General features: G+C 41.0%; 1 long non-coding RNA gene across 1 annotated transcript; it reads right to left on the bottom strand.

The window, feature by feature from the left end:
* Positions 1-1491: 1491 nt before the first annotated feature.
* Positions 1492-18133, bottom strand: LOC148755865 (uncharacterized). The gene is made up of 3 exons (XR_016018490.1): positions 17885-18133; positions 3703-3853; positions 1492-2624 (listed from the first exon to the last, which is right to left on the bottom strand). It is a non-coding gene; the product is annotated as an uncharacterized LOC148755865 (long non-coding RNA).
* Between the last annotated feature and the right edge of the window lie 1167 nt (positions 18134-19300).

Here is a 19300-nt window from a genome sequence, read left to right as displayed (position 1 = left end):
AGAACCATATGATTTCACTCATATGTGGGATATAAATCTGAAACAAATGAAGACAAATAGAAACTTATAGACAACAGTTTAGTGGTTACCACAGAGTAAGGCGGGAGGGGGAAGAGGGTTAAGGGGGTCAAATATATGGTGACAGAAGGAGATTTGACTTTGGGTGGTGAACACACAATGCAATATATAGATAATGTATTATAGAATTGTATACTTGAAACCTATATGATGTTATTAACCCATGTCACCCCAATACATTTAAGTAATAAAAATGAACATCACCTGATGAAACACAGATTGTAGGAAGGAATAATGGACTACTTAAGGGAAAAGGCCTATATTGAGGAAGAAGTTCCCATGGAGGGTAGAATCAGCCACAGGGTCTGAGTGTTAGAGAGGACAGTGTTTGTGAGAATTCTGTAAAGCTGCATTTGAACCTGCTCAACTTAGTCCTGGGAAAGAGAAGGCTGTATACTAAAATGGAAACTCTGACTCACCAGGGGCCAGGTACTCTTCTGGGCGGCATTCTGAAAGAATTGAATTATTATGAACCCAGCACACACTGCTGTTGGGTCCCTACTAGGAAGAGCTACACATAAGAAAGGGACAAGCATTTGCGTATTAACTAGAGAGACAGGTAGTAGAGGTCTGTAAATTGGCAGGGACAGATTCAAGATGGCAGCAGCAGAGAGAGCAGATGCTCCAAGGGGCCCAGGTAGCATTGACATGGGCACTTGGAGAAGACAAGGGATCAAAGAGGTGACAAGCAGCAGTTCAAACAGGGACTGTGATTACAGCAGATGTAAATTTCTTTTTATGTTTCTGAATTAAATAGATTTTTCATTGTGAGCGTGTTTTACTTTTAATGTCATAAAAGGAAATACAGGGGATAGCCGGTTATTTCAGTTGGTTAGAGTGCGGTGCTCTTAACAACAAGGTTGCTGGTTTGATCCCCACATGGGCCACTGTGAGCTGCGCCCTCCACAACCAAATTGAAACAACTACTTGACTTGGAACAGATAGGTCCTGGAAAAACACACTTAAATAAATAAAAGTTTTAAAAAAAAGGAAATACATTTTTAAAGTCATTACCCAGTGTTGGTGCAGATAAAGTAAAATGAGCCTAGTTTTTCAAGAAAGGAGTCTAGTACACTTTTTGACTCACCTGTGAAAATTATTCATATTGATCATAATTTTGGTTTATATCAATTATTGATTATGATTTAACTACTTTGGGAGGATGGATGGGCAAGGAGAAGTGGGTTTGGATACGTGGTATATTTATTAGAGTGCTACATCCTCATTTACCACAACAGGAAGGTAATAGAGCATGTTTAACACAGATACATCAAGAAATAATAGCATAAACACATTATTTTGAAATATGAAGGCAAATAACTGAAGCAACAATGAAAAGTGGAAAACGGTTGTCTTTGTGCTATGAAAATGAGTGAGGCAGAAGACTACTGTTTTTCACTATATGTTTTTTAATGATATTGAAGTATGGAAATATTTTTCAATATTTCAATAAATATTTTCAATGGAATATTTTAAAACTTCATCAAGTTTTTAAAAATGGGTAAAAACAAAAGCATACAAACCCATTGTCCCAGTAATTTCATTTTTATGTATAAATTCTAAGGTGATAATTACAGACACGGGCAAAGATTTATATACAGTAGTAATTGCAGGATTATTTATTTAGAAGCAAAAACTGGCAATGATGCACTATGTCTAACATAACGAAATACTTTTTTAAAATTATGGTGCATCCATAAGATAATTTTTTAAATCACACTTTCCAGAAATTATTTAATTTCATAGTAAAATGCCAATTTTAAAATGAGTGAAAATAAAACCAGAATGCAAAAGTGCATATATTCATAGTAAACATACTGTAAAGAAGTACTTCAGAATGTCTGTGGTGTTTATCACTGGGAATTAGGATGATAGAGTTAAGAGTATGCCAGTTGGGTTCTCTAGGAAGCAAATGCTGAGTTGCAGTTAGGAGAGAAAAAAGTTTGTTGGGGAGTTATACCTATGGAAAAAAAAGGGGAGGAAGCAGGACTGGGCAGACATGATACAAAATCTCTGCAAGCTCAACAGAGAACTTTGAAGCAAAGACTGCCTATCGGAGGTGTTCTGTAGTGGGTGCAAATAGCCAGGCCTTTGTACCACCTGCCACAGTCACTGCTTTGGGCCACTCTGAGAACAGAGTGACCTTGGCTAGAAAGCTGGGGATGACCAAGAGGTTAACAGCTGAAAGCTGTCAGCTGACCACACTCGCTGCAGCTGAGCAGTAAGTCTGTTCTTGAGTGGGAATCTGACCGATACATCTCTCTATCTGCAGCGAAGGGTGATTTTTAAAATATCTTTTTTGTAATCTCCTAATTTTTACACCAAATATGCCATAGTTTATAATAACATTTTGAAATAATAAGTAGACACCAAATAAATAAAAGCACAGATGGGATTACTTAAAGTGCATATGCTTCAGAGCATTGATTTTTGGTTTTGGTTTTGGTTAGCTATTTTATCCGTTCAGAGGTCATTGCTGTCCTTTTTCACTTGTAGGCTATATTCCAAATAGGTGAGGTTGCCAGAGCTGAGTTCCAGTACCTCATCTGTGTAATGAGGAAAACATAAGTTACTATACTTGTGAAAATTATATTATTCCACTTGATTGACTGGTTCTTTCATTCACTCAATGCTGTTATGAATCTATCTGTTAAACTACTACTCTCCAAGGCTGAATGTAGAAATTAATAAGATATTAATCACATGTCGCGACCCGCGGACAAGGGTTGTGGGGAGCGAGGAGGGCGGCGCAGGGTTAAGAAAAGACTGTAGCCATGAATAGAGTTTAAGTGCTGGGCCAAGAGACCTGCAGCCTGAAGGTCTGGGCTGGGATGCCTAATCGGACTACGCATTAGCTTTTATTAGTTAAGTGGGGATAAAGCTTGTCAATCTCGAGATCTGTGAATCCCATACGTTATAATAGGAAACTGATTCAAGCCAATCACCATTGCCTGAAGGCAGCAGGACCGTTAGGTCTCAAGATGTTTGTACTTCCCCAAGGGACACAACCTATAAGCATATGAACAAACGGAGAACACATCATTGAATCTCTTCCCCTGCAGGTTTTGGGAAGGAATGCAGCCACAGAGGCAGAGGCTTTCCTTAGCCTGGGGAAGATGGGGGGCTGTGCCCACCTCTATGAACCCCGTGGGTTCTCCTGTTGGTCCCCACTTGACTGTGCCTGGCTTGAGTTGTCCCCCCACCCCCGTGGGGAATCTTACTCGTCATTCGCTGACCAGCCATCTTTTTGGGGTCAAACAGGGAGACATAAGGTGCAAACACAAAGGTAAAGCAAAGTCCCTGAAAGGATCCTTCTCACAGACTCTCCTTTCTTTGGGGGCAGGTACGAGGGGAAAGATGGATAGGCTGCTGCTTGGCCACAATCACACACTTATAAAGCGCACAGTTTAGCAGATGAATAAGTCATGCACTTAATAATATATTAAAAATGTACATACCCTTAGAGTTTCAGTTTTGCAAGATGAAAAGAATTCTGGAGATTGGTTGCACAAAAATGTGAATGCATTTAACACTACTGAACTTTACACTTAAAAATGATTAAGATGGTAAATTTTATGTTATGTGTGTTTAACCATAATTTAAAAATTTTAAAAATGTACATACCCGGGCTGGCTTGGTGGCTCAGGTGGTTGGAGCTCCGTGCTCCTAACTCTGAAGGCTGCCAGTTCGATTCCCACATGGGCCAGTGGGCTCTCAATCACAAGGTTGCCGGTTCAACCCCTTGAGTCCCGCAAGGCATGGTGGGCTCCACCTCCTGCAAATAAAGATTGAACATGGCACCTTGAGCTGAGCTGCCCCTGAGCTCCTGGATGGCTCAGTTGGTTGGAGCACATCCTTTCAACCACAAGATTGACGGTTCGAATCCCACAAGGGATGGTGGGCTGCGTCCCCTGCAACTAGCAACGGCAACTGGACCAGGAGCTGAGCTGTGCCCTCCACAACTAAGACCGAAAGGGCAACAACTTGAAGCTGAATGGCACCCTCCACAACTAAGATTGAAAGGACAACAACTTGACTTGGAAAAAAGTCCTGGAAGTACACACTGTTCCCCAATAAAGTCCCCCAATAAAGTCCTGTTCCCCTTCCCCAATAAAATCTTTAAAAAAAAAAAGTACATACCCTATGCCTTAACAAGCATTATTTATTATAACAAAAAGGTAGAAGCAACCTAAATTTTTATAAATAAAATGTAGTATATTTATATATTAACCTGAATTGGTCTCAAAAACAATTTTGGGTGGTAAAAGCAACATGAAAATGATACATACATTCATGATATAAACAATATAAACTTAAGAACACAGACAACATCACAATCCATTGGTAATGGGTACATACTTGTGTATGTATATAAATAAAATTATAGGGAATGGAATGGAAGCATCCACACCAAACTCATGGTGGCAGTTGCCACTGATACAGGAGAGTTAGCATGTCCCTAGGTAGACAGGGAGGTCTCCAGTGGAATAAACAAAGACAGTCATATCCTAAAACTTCAGATTTTGAAATCACTCCTTTGCTCCAGGACATAATGTAACAAGGCCTTGAGGTTAATCATAAAATTCATTTTGGTCTGACAAATGGAGCAGATCTGATAGATAAAGAGTGGGTTTACTAATTCCTTTGTGATGGGCAAGCATAACCAACATGGTAGACAAATTTCATTAGAAGGCGCCAGTTCTCTTCTTCAAACAAGTTCCCTTCTTCAATCAGCTCCTCTTCCCCAAGCAGGCAAGGGAAGGTATAAAAGTAAGAGCTTTTGCCTCTGTCATGGGGCACCCCCCATTCGGGACCCCCTCCCGCTCAGAAGATGCAACCTCTTCTCCTGCCTCTAATAAACTATCCTATTTTTAAAACTTTTTGCTTCTCTCTGGTCCATGTTTCCATTCTTCGGCTTCCCGAGACACGATCCTGGCCCACACCCAGAAAGTGCCAGCAGATCCAACATCACCTACATCACCACTGGACCTTGAGAGAGGCAATGGGACTTAGTGGGAGAGTGTGTTAAAGGAGACTTAAAGTTATCTATAATGTTTCACTTCTTTTAAACATATAGAAGCAAATATGAAACTTAAAAATTGGTAGTTCTGGTGGTGGGGATATGTGTGATTTTTATTTTATTTATTACACTGTGTCTTAAATTATGATTTCTAAAAAATAAACAACTACAGAGTAAAGCAAACGATGCATGCGTAAAGAGAGATATAGGTATTGTTCTATGGGAGTTCAGAATGGAGAGACATTATCAAAGGCAGGGTGGGAGGGAGAGGGGTCAGCAAAGGCATTTGAAGTGAGCCTTCAAGGATGGAGGAGATGAAGCTAGATGAGAAGGGGAATATGGAGTGGTGTTCCAGGCAGAGTGTGCAGCATGAAAGAGGCGTGGAGACAGGAAAGCAATTGAGTAGTTCAGCTTGGCTGGCCCAGGAGATACCTGATGAAATAGCAGGAAGTGAGATCTGAAAGGTGGTTGCAGCCTCATCCAAAAGGAGCCTCCTATGAGAACACAAAGAATTTGTTCTGTAGATAGAGGCTGGTCATGAGGGTTTTTGGAGTTGGGATGACAGGATCAGGACAGGAAGATTAATCTGGAAATAAAATATAAAATAGCTTGGAATAGAGAAAAACTGGAGGCAGAGAAAGAAAGCCTCCAGAGGAGGGATGAATATAGGTCCTTCCCCATCATTTTTTTTTTTTTTTTTTTCAAGCAACTTACTGATCCTGGAGCCCTTTTGACCACACGGAGACGGTAGCCTCTGAGATAGTGTTTCTGCCTCCAGGCTGATTTTTCCCAACAATTATTCACATTCCTACACACAGCTGAGAGTAATAACACGCTCTGCTCAATTACAGAGGTTCACTATAACAGGGACAACTGGTCAAAGTACACATTTTGAAAGAGGATCCAAGTGATTTTCTCATCAATCATAACTTTCATCCTGTACAAACACTGTCCAAAATCGTTCAAAGTTTCCCAATGCCTGGTTCTATTCAAAGATTCTGTTCTCTGAGAATAGAATGGAGGCCACATTCTTCAGCACATTCTCCAGCCCAGGTCTGGCAGCAGCTAACTTCTCCTGCATTGGCTCCTTCTGCTCTATGAGTTCTACACTCCAGCCTTGATGAGTGTAGAGCTTTGGAATCCCATAAACATAGCCATGGAATTTCTTCCCCGCCCCCTCCATTTTTTTTTTTTCTGGGATGCTCTTCCTCCAAATCTCTGCTCATTAAAAATTCTGTTGATTCTAGGAACCAGTTTCCATTTTTTTCCCCATGAAGACTTTTTTGATCACCCCAGGGGAAATTATCTCCTTTCTCTCAGTTATCAAGGTTTTCTGCTAGTCACATGACAGCTCTCTCTCTCTCTCTCTCTCTCTCTCTCTCTCTCTCTCTCTCTCTCTCTCTTTTTATCTCTTTAACATTATGCCTCTTCCACTACTTAGATTTTGAATCTCTGGAGGTAGTGAACAATGTTTTTTTCTTTTCTTTTTTTCTTTTTTTAATTCCTTTAGAATACACTAGCCCAAAGTCCTTGCAGGTCAAGGTGTTCAATAATGAAAACAACTACCATTTTTTGAATGCCTTTTAGTACCAGACATCATACTCATTATATATATTTCTTATAACCCTAGGACATAGGCAATGTAATTCCCATTTTACAAAAGAAGAAACAGAGGATCAGAGATATTAATTAACATGCCCAGTACATGTGCTTTGCTAGAAAAGAGATGATTTAACATTTGAACAGGGCTCTGATAGGCTACAAAGCTTGTGTTGTTTTCACTATATTATGCTGCTGCTCTTATGTAATTGTTGAATGAATGAAAGAATACCTTTTTTATCTTTGTGATATTATATATTTATATGTATATAGATATACGAGGTGTGATAAAAAACTACAGTGAATGTTTAAATTAAAGAAAAACAACTTATTGCAGTAAAAGACACAGTGCTATTAATCCCTCTCAAAATTCTCCCCTTCTTCGAGCATACTTATCCCATCGTTCTTGCCACTTTCTGAAGCAGTTGAAAGAATGCATTTTTGAGCACGTTTTCTTCAACTTGCTTTTCTGTGGTATATTTCTGCCCTGGAGGTTTACCCAGCTGTTAGAGCAGAAGGAAATACTAGTCAGTCTTTCTTTGCCAGGTGTATTAGTTTCAAGGAATAGAAATCCAACCCACACTGACTTACACAATAAAAGTAAATATGTTGGTTAATAAACCGAGGAGTCCATTGGTGGATTGCTGACTTTAGGACTGGATCAATGTTGTGACAAATTTGCCTCTCCTTCAATTTTGCTTTCCTGAATTGGCTTCATTCCCAAATAGGGTAGGCTCTCCCTATTTGTCACCAGCTGGACAAACATGGCCACCAGCAGCTCCAGGTTACATTCTACCAACTTATTAACCCCAGCAGAGAGTGCCTCTTTTCTGATAGCTACAGTAACATTCCCAGGTAAGACTATCATTGGCCTAGCTTGGGTTACATGCACGTCCCTGAAACATTCACTGTGTCCAAGGAGCATTGTGTTGCTCTCATTGGACAGGGCTAAAGCTGGGGTTTGGGTCAACCCTACCACAACTCTATGGATTTAGGAAAGAAAGGAAAATTTATGGTATCAGACCAGAAGAAATACTGGGCAGGCAAAATTGATATTTATTACACACATATTCACAATCTCATCCAGGTTAACTGTGCCTGAGTAGAGACTGCAGGTGACTCCATGATCTGTCTGTCCTCCAAGGGCTCGCTACACAGGGCTGTGCTTTTCCCGGTTTGGTCCCAAATATTGCACTGTTCTTCAGAGCAGTTATATAATAAAATATTCTACTCATGGGAAATGGTTCATGCCAGGCTTGAGTCCTAGCATCATGTCCTAGGGCCAAGTGAGAGGAAGAGACAGGGATCTGATACCACAGGGGGACATATTGTCAGTTGTAGCAGCACTGGGCAGGCCAACGCTACCATTCAGAGGGCACAATGACAAATAACAAGCAGTAGCATAGGCAAGCAGTTGGTATCTAGGGCCAGGAATAGATAAGAGACTAAAGTTTAGGGGCATTCCAGCCCCAAGGAGTGGGGAATTGAAAGGAGCAGGCGTGCCCCAGTTGCAGGAGGATCAGGACACTGGGCAGAGTATTAGAATCAGATCTAAGACATTTAAAATCCACGGACTGAGTCTAGAGTCCAAAGCAGGGCTGAGTCTCAAGAATGCGACTGAGGGTCAGTTATCTGATAGAAATGGGTCATAAGTCCAGACGAGCATCAGCCTTGATAGGAAACTCTAGAGTGAAGGACTAAAGCACCATAAATTCCTCCTGCCTCTGTGCAGGATTATGTCCAGTGACTAAGTCAAGACTGAGCCTACAGGTGCTATCGAATGGCCTCAGATAAGGGGAAGAAGGGAGATAGAGGTTGGTCCCACAACAGGATCTAACACACTAAGAAATTTAAGTGGTATGTGTTTTCTCATTGGAATGCATAATAAAAAATTAAATTGAAAAAAGTTTCAGCTGGACTGTATTAAGAAACAAAGAGAACTGGGAAAGAAATAGATGTAATTGTAACAGGATGTTAGATGAGATTTCCCTGTTTCCTTAGTTTCAGAGCTTAGAATAATAGGTGGTAAGTACCCCATATTATAAAGAGATATGTCAGGTCAATTATGCATGACTTGCTCAAGGAATGGCCCCCAAATTGGTTCTGAAACATGTAGCCTATCACCCACTGGCCTGAGAAAAGAGAATCAAGGAGAGGAGGTTTGAAAGTAAGGATTTCTTTGAAAAGAACTATTAGAGGACTGTGGTTTTCTCATTCTTAGGTCAAGGGAAGGTAAATAGTAGGGACCTGTCAGGATGGGAGACAAACTATTAATAACATATCAAGGTGGATGTGTGCTGAATGGAAAAAAAAGCTGTAAGGTAGCTGGGAACTAGAGCAGAGTATGGTGAGAGAGTTCTTGGGACAATCTGACCTGTGTTCCCTGTGTGGTGGGGTATAGAGTCTGATGTCTTATCTCACCTGAGAGCTAGGTGAGAGGCTGGGAGGGGGACCAAACATGGTAGGTTAAGGGGCTGGAAAGGGAGAGTTAACAGAGTGATTTTGAAAGGCAATCGTAAGAATAAAAATTGTTCCTTCCTTTGGATAAATGGTAAGAAGCCTGAGCTCCTTTCAGCTCTCCTACAAATTAGCTGTGCTGGTGTAGAAAACAGCTTGATCTCTCTGGATCTCAGTATTTTCTTCTATCAAAGGAAGAATTGTACTAGATCGTCTTTAGGGTACCTTGAAGGGATGTTCTACGACTTTGTAATTCCATGGATGTTTTCGGATGAGCTTTGATTCATAGACTGGGATGGATTATTATGAGATATATACAAGGTCAGACAATTAAGTTCACGAACTCATCCTAGAAAAAGTGCTACATATCTCATTGCTGAATATCACTATGGTCACCTTCGAAGTACTCCCCTTGGGAAGCTATGCACTGATGCCAGCCCCTAGTCCACCCTTCAAAACAATTTTGGAACTCTTTCTGGAATGGCCATCAGTGCTCTCACTGTATTACTTTTGATGTTCTGAATGTCATCAAAATGTCTTCCTTTCAATATTTCCTTTATCTTTAGGTAAAGAAAGAAGTCATTGGGGGCCAGATCAGGTGAGTAGGGAGGGTGTTCCAATACAGTTATTTGTTCACTGGCTAAAAACTCCCTCATAGACCGTGCTGTGTGAGCTGGTGCATTGTCATGATGCAAGAGCCACGAATTGTTGGCAAAAAGTTCAGGTCATCTAACTTTTTCACGCAGCCTTTTCAGCACTTCCAAATAATAAACTCGGTTAATTGTCTGTACAGTTGGTACAAATTCATAATGAATAATCCCTCTGATATCAAAAAAGTTTAGCAACATCATTGCAACGAACTTAATTGCCACACCGTGTGTATACGTTTGAAAATATACGCATATATATAAATATATATGTGCATATATATGTGTGTGTGTGTGTGTGTGTGTATATATATATATATATATATATACACATTACAGTAGACCCTAGAAATTCAGGTCTCAAGGGTACAGCATTCTCCCTTTCCCTACTCCCTCTTCTCGTAACGAGTATTTAAAAGATGAACTAATCAAAAAAATTGAAAAGAAAAAGTCACCTCTAATACCACTAACTGAACACATTACTAATTATATTTTGGTGTATTCCTATTCAGACTTTGATAGCCTATCTGCGACTTTACCCCAGTTGCAATCACTAGCACACACTTTATGTTCTTACAGCACACCAGCTCAATAAACTGTGCATGACCAAGAAGATTGAAAGCTTGGGGTGCTTCCAATTATTGCACAATAATTGCAGGCAAGGAACAGCTGGCCTTTGATAATACAGCCTTTTGGGGCACAGAGCTACTCTGGTGTGACCTCTCTTCCTCCTTCTCCCCTCCCCACCCTTACTTCCTGATCCTTCAGCAACAACAGGAACTCAAGAGGCCCAGTAGAGCTAAGCCACAGCAGCCTCTGATCTACATAATATTCATTTTGAGGTTGCTTCTGGGTTAGAAATACCAGATGACCCATTTAGCAGACATCACAGCAGCCACCAGAGAGTTATGTCAAGCCCCTAAAATCACAGAGAAAATCAATGTCAAGGGAATGTGGAGGTGTGCTGGGGATTCTGTTATTAAGACAGGATATGAGATGTACACAATCAGAAAGGTGATGACACACCACCTGCCTTAATGCCAACTCCTGTGTCTCAGTTCCTGTGTCCTCAATCCTACTGACAGCAGCACACCTGAGTCCAGCCCTAGCAAAGTCAAGCTTTTTGGAGAAGTCCTGTACATCCTCATCTAGGCAGAGATGGAAATGGTTTAGACGGGGCCTTGAGATGCCATCCTTAAAACTCAATCTGGTCTTGTGGAAGCTTAAAGAGTAAGAGGAGAGGTAAAGGGCAACGGGGCCAGAGAAGCAGGTAGGTAGGGATTGGCTCATGGAGTCCCTGGAGCTTGCAGGGGAGGAGGAGTGTCCCATAATTTGCAGCAGGATATAACATGCTCAGATCTATGTTTTAGAAAAATCGGTCTGGTAACAGTGTGGAGAATAATTTAAAAAGGGCAAGCCTGGAGGCAGAGACCTGAGATTATTATAACAGTTTGGTTACGACATTAAAATTTCTAGAAAAGCATAGGACTTCATTACTAGAAGAGAAAAAGAGGAAAAAATGCCCTGGAGGCTAGAGAAAATACTACCTCCTTAGAGAGCTCCATAGGTAAAATAGCTTTCTTTTCTGTGGGGTTGCCTTTTTTTTTCTGATTACAAAAGCAATCCATAGTCATCGGAAAATTTCAAACAATTCAGAAATATTTAATTTATAAAGTAAAAGTGTTGCACAATCCCACCTCCCAGAGGTAATAGCTCTTGATACTAAGATACTTTCATCACAGTGAGAAATCCTACTCTTACCAAAGGACTTGAAATGCCTCACAACCAGATCTCAAAAGGCAAAGCAATGCTCAGATTTCCTGAAGAGTAAATGATGAAAGATTATTCAGAGGAGGAAAGGTATATAGAAATAACTGGGTGAAAAAGATTAAATGCTAAAGGAGCTGATTAACTCCCAATCGTATTTTCTGCTCAGCAGTTCATTTGCCTGAAGCTATCCAGGGTGCTTGACTAAGTGGGTGGCTAGTGTTTACTTGAGTGGAATAAATGAGCTCTAGAAGTTTACCTTCCTTCTTGATTAACTGTTCGTAAGTTGCACTTTTCAACAGAAAAGTATTCTCCTGTGGATAGAAAAGGTTTTCCATTCCTAGCAGGCCTCTTGACATGGTAGAAAACAACAGAAAATAATTCAGTGGTTTTTGTTTCCATTTGTACTTATCAGATTGGGATAATAATACCTGTTTGCCTACCCAGGGAGATGATGAAGCAATTGAATGGTTTCTTTTTGGTCGCTTGCTTTTGAAATCATAGGGAAAAAAATCTAGACTTGAGGTCTTTTAAAGGAAAGAATTATCCTTTCTGGGCAATTCTTGGAGAGTTTGTTTAGAAATAAAGCCTTTCTTGGAACTCATTCTGGGGTTTAACAACTTTTACCATAAAAAATTCTGAACTCTTTCAATTGCATATAGTAACAGAAACTCAACTCAGACAACCTGAAGTGAAAAAGGAAAGGCTATTTTTCCACCTATCTAAAGCCTGACAAAAGTGGAGTTGAATTCAGGGATACAGGCTCTATCAGGAACTATAACTGGACTTGTGCAATTTTACTTCAGCACCTGTATGCGGCATGAGTGAGGAGGTGAATTCCAGGAAGCTATCGAGTGGCTATATTTGGCCACATGCATATCAAAATATCAAAAGCTAGTCATTGGGGCAGCCAGATGGCTCAGTTGGTTACAGCGCGTGCTTTCAACAAGGTTGCCGGTTCAATTCCCACATGGGATGGTGGGCTGCGCCCCCCCCCCCCAACTAAAGATTAAAAATGGCAACTGGACTTGGAACTGAGCTGTCGTGCGGGAGACCCTGCTCGCTGTGCCATTTGTCGTGCGCGGAGGCCTTCTCGCCGCGCCATCTTTCAGGCTGGGCGGCCTGCGGGGTCTCTGCTCCTGCTCCCCACACAAGAACGCAGGATATGGTGAGGCCGAAAAGGAACACCCACGGAGCCATAGGTAGGGGAGTCATACCTCTATGGTCTCACTGGAGGCTGGGCCCACCAGACGCGTGACCTGCCGTTCCCTTTCCGCCAACCGACCGGCCGACGACTCTCCTCCACTCTCTCGACTCTGTTCCTCTCTCTCGGCTCTCCTCTCCCGCTCTCCTCGGACCTCCTCTTCCACTCTCTTCGGCTCTGCTCGGCTCCTCGGCTCCTCGGCAATCCTTTGTAGCCGCAGCAGTTATACCAGCGGCCAATTGGCTAACGGGCCACAGCCGACGGCCAATCAGCCACAGCCGACGGCCATTCACCACCCGAGCCAGCACCCCTCCACGTGAGGCCGAGAGCCTGTAAACTACTTTCTGGGGCTCTGTCCCCACATGAGCTGTGCCCTCCACAGCTAGATTGAAGGACAATGACTTGGAGCTGATGGGCCCTGGAGAAACCCACTGTTCCCCAATATTCCCCAATAAAATGAAAAAAAAAAAAAAAAGCTAGTCATCAAAGACAGAGGATACCAAAACAACTGTGCAGAGAGAAATCAAGATAAGAGATGGTAACAATCAGGATCATGGTTCCTAATGGTTTTCCAGGTCCGGTTTCCTTTCCCTTTGTATCCCGAGTACTTTGGGTGAAATAAATTCTCTTTGCACTAATTTGGAGTGAATTTCTCTTGTTTGTAACCAAAAGAATCATGACTGTTATGGACTAAATGTTTGTGTCCTCCAAGCCCCCAAATACTTATGGTGAAGCCCCAATCCCTAATGTGATGGTATTTGGAGGTGGGGTCTTTGGGAGGTCATTAGATTTAAATGAAGTGATGAAGGTGGGGCCCCCATGATGAGGTTAATTGATGAAGAAGAAGAAGAAAAAGAAGAAGAGGGAGAGGGAGAGGGAGAGAAAGAAGAAGAAGAGGAAGAGGAAGAGGAAGGAGGAGGAGAAGGAGAAGGAGGAGGAGAAGGAGGAGGAGGAGGAGGAGGAGGAGGAGGAGGAGGAGAAGAAGAAGAAGAAGAAGAAGAAGAAGAAGAAGAAGAAGAAGAAGAAGAAGAAGGAGAAGAAGAGATATCAGAGCTCTTTTTCTCTGCCATGAGGACACAGCAAGAAGGCAGCTGTCTGAAAGCCAGGGAGAACTTTCTCACCAAGAGAGTCAGCAGGCACCTAATCTTGGACTTCCCAGACTCCCGAACTGTGGGCAGTAAATATCTGTTGTTTCAGCCCCTCAGTCTGCGGGTATTTTGTTACAGCAGCCCTAGCTGACTAAGACAATGCCTAAGACAACTAGGAAAGAAAATTAGTGATAATCTTTGCTGTGTACTTTCTGTAGAGAAAACATCTCTCCTATACCGAACCTTCCCTCACAAAGGTCACTGATTTTTAATTGCCAAACCCAGTGACTTTTACTGAATTTTCTTTCTTTCTTTTTTTTTTTTTTTTTTTTGCCATGTTGGCTCTCATTGCCTTCTTGAATCTCTTTGCTCTCCCTTCCATGAGTTCTCCTTTTCCTTCTCTGACAGATGTTTTTCAGTATCCTTTATTGTTTTCTCCATTTTCCCTTTAAGATTTTGTTCTTGGCCATCTCATCTTGCTCTACCCTCTTTGCTGAATAACTCTTTTGCTGAATACCACAATTTGCTCTCTCACTCATAGGCCGATGACTTCCTCATTTACTATTCATAACCATAACCTTTGCTGAGGTTTAGGTCCTAATTTATAGTCTCTTGGTAAATATCCCCTCTAGATAATCTGCAAATACTGCAAAATGTCCCAAACTGAATTTCTCCTTTCCCTAAAATAGTCTCAAATTTTTTAGCCTCAACCACCAGTAACTCCCACACTGAACCTCTCTTGTAAACCATACTCTCTTGTAGTCATCAGCTCAGTCTTGTAGCCTTCCTCTCCCAATATCTCTTCTCCTCTCCCCTAGGCTCCCTTTCTTGGTACCCCATTCCTACCTCAGCCTTGCTCCCATTCTCACTTTCTTGTCTAAATCCTGCCTTGACCCTACAGTCATCCTCCTCCTTTCAGCCTTGCTAAATATCGCTTTCCCAGGACATGTCATGCATTTTTATACCTCCATGATTTGCTTATGGCTTTCTTCTCCCTGGAGTGCTGTTTCCCCTTTTTTTGTCCTATCTAAATCCTATTTACCTATCAAAATCCAACTCAATTCTTAATTCCTCCATGAAGCCTCCTGTCAGGACCAAGTATGCACTTCTTGTGGCTCGCATAGAGCCACTAGAGTAATACTACAGTCTCTGTTGAGTTATTGCTTGTTATGTGTTTTCCTTTCTCTCCTGTTAGAGTGTGATTATTCTTGAGAAAAGGACCTTTCATAACAGTGCTCACTGCATAGTTCACAGGCTCAATGATATTTGTTAAATTGAATCATAGAAAAAACTAACTGGAAGAAGTGCAGAGATCTTTGACAAGAGTTCACATAGCTTAAGAAAAATATTATATACTTTCAGATATAAATTGAAAGATATGAATTCTTTGCTATTCAAAATGGAGTGAGAGATCGACAATAGAAGATAGGGAAGACGCCCTCTCTGCTATTCTTAACTTTTCCTGGTAGGTGACTGAATTTGGCCTTTATCCTACAACCCGAGTGGGCCTTATCTTTAAAATGCCTGCTTTGAATAAGCTAAGATTTCTTGAAATTCATATCCTGAGAGATTTTCTTAAAATCTCTTCTTAAAAAGTGGAAGAGAGAACTCTAAACTGACGCATTATATGGTCTTGACAGGTGGTGGGTCCCAAATATGTGAGTAACAGGCTTATAAAGAAATCTCAACCTATCGGGTTATAAGAAGCGTTAGAGCCTATGGGTCAGGAAGCTCCTGGAGAAGGACTGCCGGAGTCTGAATTGGGCAAATGAACTTAGTTCCCTCTTGTGTGCAGTGGAGGTTGTAATGGACCTGCCTCACACGGTTATTATGAGGATTAGATAAGATAATATATGCAAAGTTCTTGACAGGCTAAGCACATAGTAAGCACTCAGTAATTATTAGGTGTTATTATTATTTTTTTGATTACCACTTTAAGCTGTGACATGGTAAATCCCCCTCTTAGGTACTTAAACGACACCCTGGGCAGATTCTATGATTTGACTACTAACTCAGTTCAGTCTGGTTTAAAATGGCAATCTCATGATTGGTTCAAAGCTCTCTGCTTTCTCCAATGCAAGCTAGCCTTACAGCAGGAAGAGACAGGATGACTTTCAATCTTCCACCCACTCTAGACCATGGTGACCATGCCCTGGTACACCTTGTCCCCTTCCCTAGACCATGGTGACCATGCCCTGGGACACCTTGTCCCCTTCCCTGTTTTTGAGTAAGAGCTCAGGGAGAGGAATGAGATAGGGCTCTTCTTATGTAGATAGTTGCCTCTTATTGGGGAGACGTCTCTGAAATTTGCTACTCTTGTTCATTTTGCTCTACTACAGCCTCTAATGAAGTGGTAGCCTCCACCCAGGTGGGTGCACCAGCTCCTTATGTGCACGGTTTAGATACCTTGCTAGCGTTAATTACTGAGGCACAATTGATGCTGGACAGGAGACTGAAAATGATGCTTGATTTTGTTGTTGTTCTGACAAGATACAATCAGAACACTCTTGTTTCCCACCTGCTTGCTGAATAACCTCCTAGGGAAGGATGTGTAATAGAGTGCAGTGTGGGTGACAGAGATCAGAGAATGGGTCAGATGTTACTCAAAGGACTTCTGAATTTCAGGTACTTTAAAAAGAGCAGCAACCCAAAATAATATTTTTTGAATATCTACTAAAGCTTGGTTCTTAGTATACATTATCTCTTCTATGTAATAAGGATTATTAACTCCATTTTACGGAGGAAGATTGTGAAGGTAAGAGGAACTAAATCAATTGCCATTGTTTCAGAGGGTGCTGTTTCTTACATACTAATTTCCACAGTGACCAAAAAAAAAATCTAGTTAAGACTTCAGAGAGGCAATATTAACAAAGTCATAGTTTGGACATTTAGGATATAGCTGTGCTTGCTAATGTTATTTTTTTTTCTGATGCAAGCGTATATTTTTACTTTATATCAATTCACCACTAGTATAAGGGCCACAAAGTGTCTTTTTGGCACAACTTGAAGTTGGCAATGGACATGATAACTCCCATTCATTTTTCTTGTTGGCAAGAAGGTAATTCACTGAAAATTAAAAATCCTTTTTTAAATCCTCAAACAAATCACTCCTCCAAAGCTCTAGCACTTAATCACTTGCCTATTCAGTTATAAATAAATGTGTATATAAAGCCTGCCGTGTATCAGGCGCTGTGTTCAAGGTGCTGGGATACTGTAGTAACCAAGGCGGCAAGGTGCTTGCTTTCATGCTGCTTAGGTCTTACCTAAGGAGACAGACCATAACCAAAATAATAATATAATTTCAGAGGATGTGATGGGAGGAAAATAAGACTAAGTATCATGAAACAGAGTGCTAGGAGGAGAGCAATATTAAATAGGATAGTCAGGAAGGAGTAATTTTTTGACTAAAATGTGAATGATGAGGAGGCAGCCACTCAAAGATTCGGGAAAAGAGCCTCTCAAACCAGAGGGCTAGCAGGTGCAAGGGCCTGAAGACTTATTTGGCAACTTTTAATGGTTTGAATACTGAGATTGAGGCCTTCGCTCCATTCCCCACACTTAGCGAGAGAACTCAGCAGTAAGTACAATGCAAGATTGGAAGAATTTTGGTTAACTTCTGGAAGGTAAAATACCTGGTATGGAAACAAGCAAAAGCCAAGAAGAAAATAAAGGTAAATTGGAGCCTAAAAGTGTACCCAGCCTACTGAGAAGTTTTTCTATCATAAAGGTGAATTCTAGGAAAGTTGATTTAATTTTATTGATTCAATAAAGTTATTAACTAACAGGGAATCCACCCTGTCACATTTCTATGCTTGTGCATCACTTCATTTATAACTAAATGTTTCCTAAAGTAAAATAGAAAACAACCACTTTGCTTTCTGTATTTATGCTTCTCAACAGAAGTCCTGTAATAGACTTTCTTACATTTGTGGTAAACTACTTTTAACCATGCATCAAGGCAATAAAAATAGTTTTCATGTGATTATGTCTTTGGAAGTCTGGCACAAAATGTGATTTCACTTACCGAGTGTGGTATGACAGCTGTAAGTTGCCACATTCCAGCTTAATGCTTCAAGATTGTATTTTCAGTGTGATGGAGTCGCTGACTTTTCTGGCTTTGGATGCCTTTTCCACAGAGAAGCTGGCACTCAGAAAAATCCCCTGCAACACCCTCAGACAGATGCTGACAGATCTCTGTCTCTCAGAGGTTCTAACTTGGCAGCGTTCCATCCAGACATGCTGGGCACGAGCATGGGTGTCTGTGTCTGTTGGCCTGTGGGAATGTCCTCTGGGAGGTCTGCCTTGGGGCCAGCACGCTTTGGTAGGAAGGCATTGGGCTGGCTTACTAGGGCAAGAAGTCTTATTTAAGGAAGCCAGAAGTTGTGTAGCAGACTGGAGAATCAATTTTCTCTCCTCATTATATGGTTGGGTCATTGAGTAAGTGCTTAATAAATAATTGGTAGTGATGTATACTTGTGATGTATAGATGAATGCCTAACTCAAGGGACTCACTCTAACTTGTTTGAGGAAATAACCTATAGCTGCGAACTGTTTTATAGCCGCCCTCCCACCCCAACCCCAAGACTTCTGATAACTCATTCAATGAATTTTCAACTAGTTTTTATCAAGTACCTCTTCTATGCCAGGCACTGTGTTCTGCTTAACATCTACAGAAATAAAGGAGACAGATTGTGCTAGGATTCATATTGTACACATAAAAATGTTATGGTTATCTTGGGGGCGTACAATTAGATGGAGATAGGGACAAGGACTCAATTTATACTTTTTTATCTTTACTATTTGAACTTTTTAAACAATTTTTTGGCAACATTATTTTTTTGTAACTCAACAAAAATGTTCCAAGCAATTGTTTGTGCCAGGCAGTCTTCTGAGCTTTGAATGAAGCAGAAAGAGTCCCCTGTCCTCACAGAGCTCTCATTTCAACTGCGGAGGCAACACAAAACCAAAAAAATCCAAACAAATATTCCATATAATATAATGATGATTGATGAAGTATCCTATGGAAAAATAATTTTTTTAAATAAAAGGGTTTACTTAAAAGAGTTATGATATTCTGTTGTTAACTGTCCTATAATTCAATCCCTGCCTTGCTTCTCCCACTTCCATGTAATCTTCCTTAAGTTTCCTCCTTAATTTCAAATGCATTAAAGAAGCTGCAAAACTGTTATTCTCCAGGGCATTTGAGATCTTGCTCCCTGACATATGTTGTCATTTTGGCTCAAATAAACATTTTTTTTAAAACACAATTGCTTGAAGTATATTCTTCAATTTTTTTAAAAAGAATTTTTATTGGGGAATAGTGTATTTTTCCAGGACCCATCAGTCAATGTCCTTCAATCTAGTCGTGGAGAGCACAGCTCAGCTCCAAGTCCAGCCTCCGTTTTCAATCTTTAGTTGCAGGGGGTGCAGCCCACCATCC

The sequence above is a fragment of the Rhinolophus sinicus genome, chromosome 14 (genome assembly GCF_057876585.1).
Source record: "Rhinolophus sinicus isolate RSI-liver-muscle chromosome 14, RSI-T2T, whole genome shotgun sequence".
Lineage (NCBI taxonomy): Eukaryota > Metazoa > Chordata > Mammalia > Chiroptera > Rhinolophidae > Rhinolophus > Rhinolophus sinicus.
The sequence above is the reverse complement of the archived record's forward strand: the minus strand, read 5'-3'. Positions and strand labels throughout refer to the sequence as shown.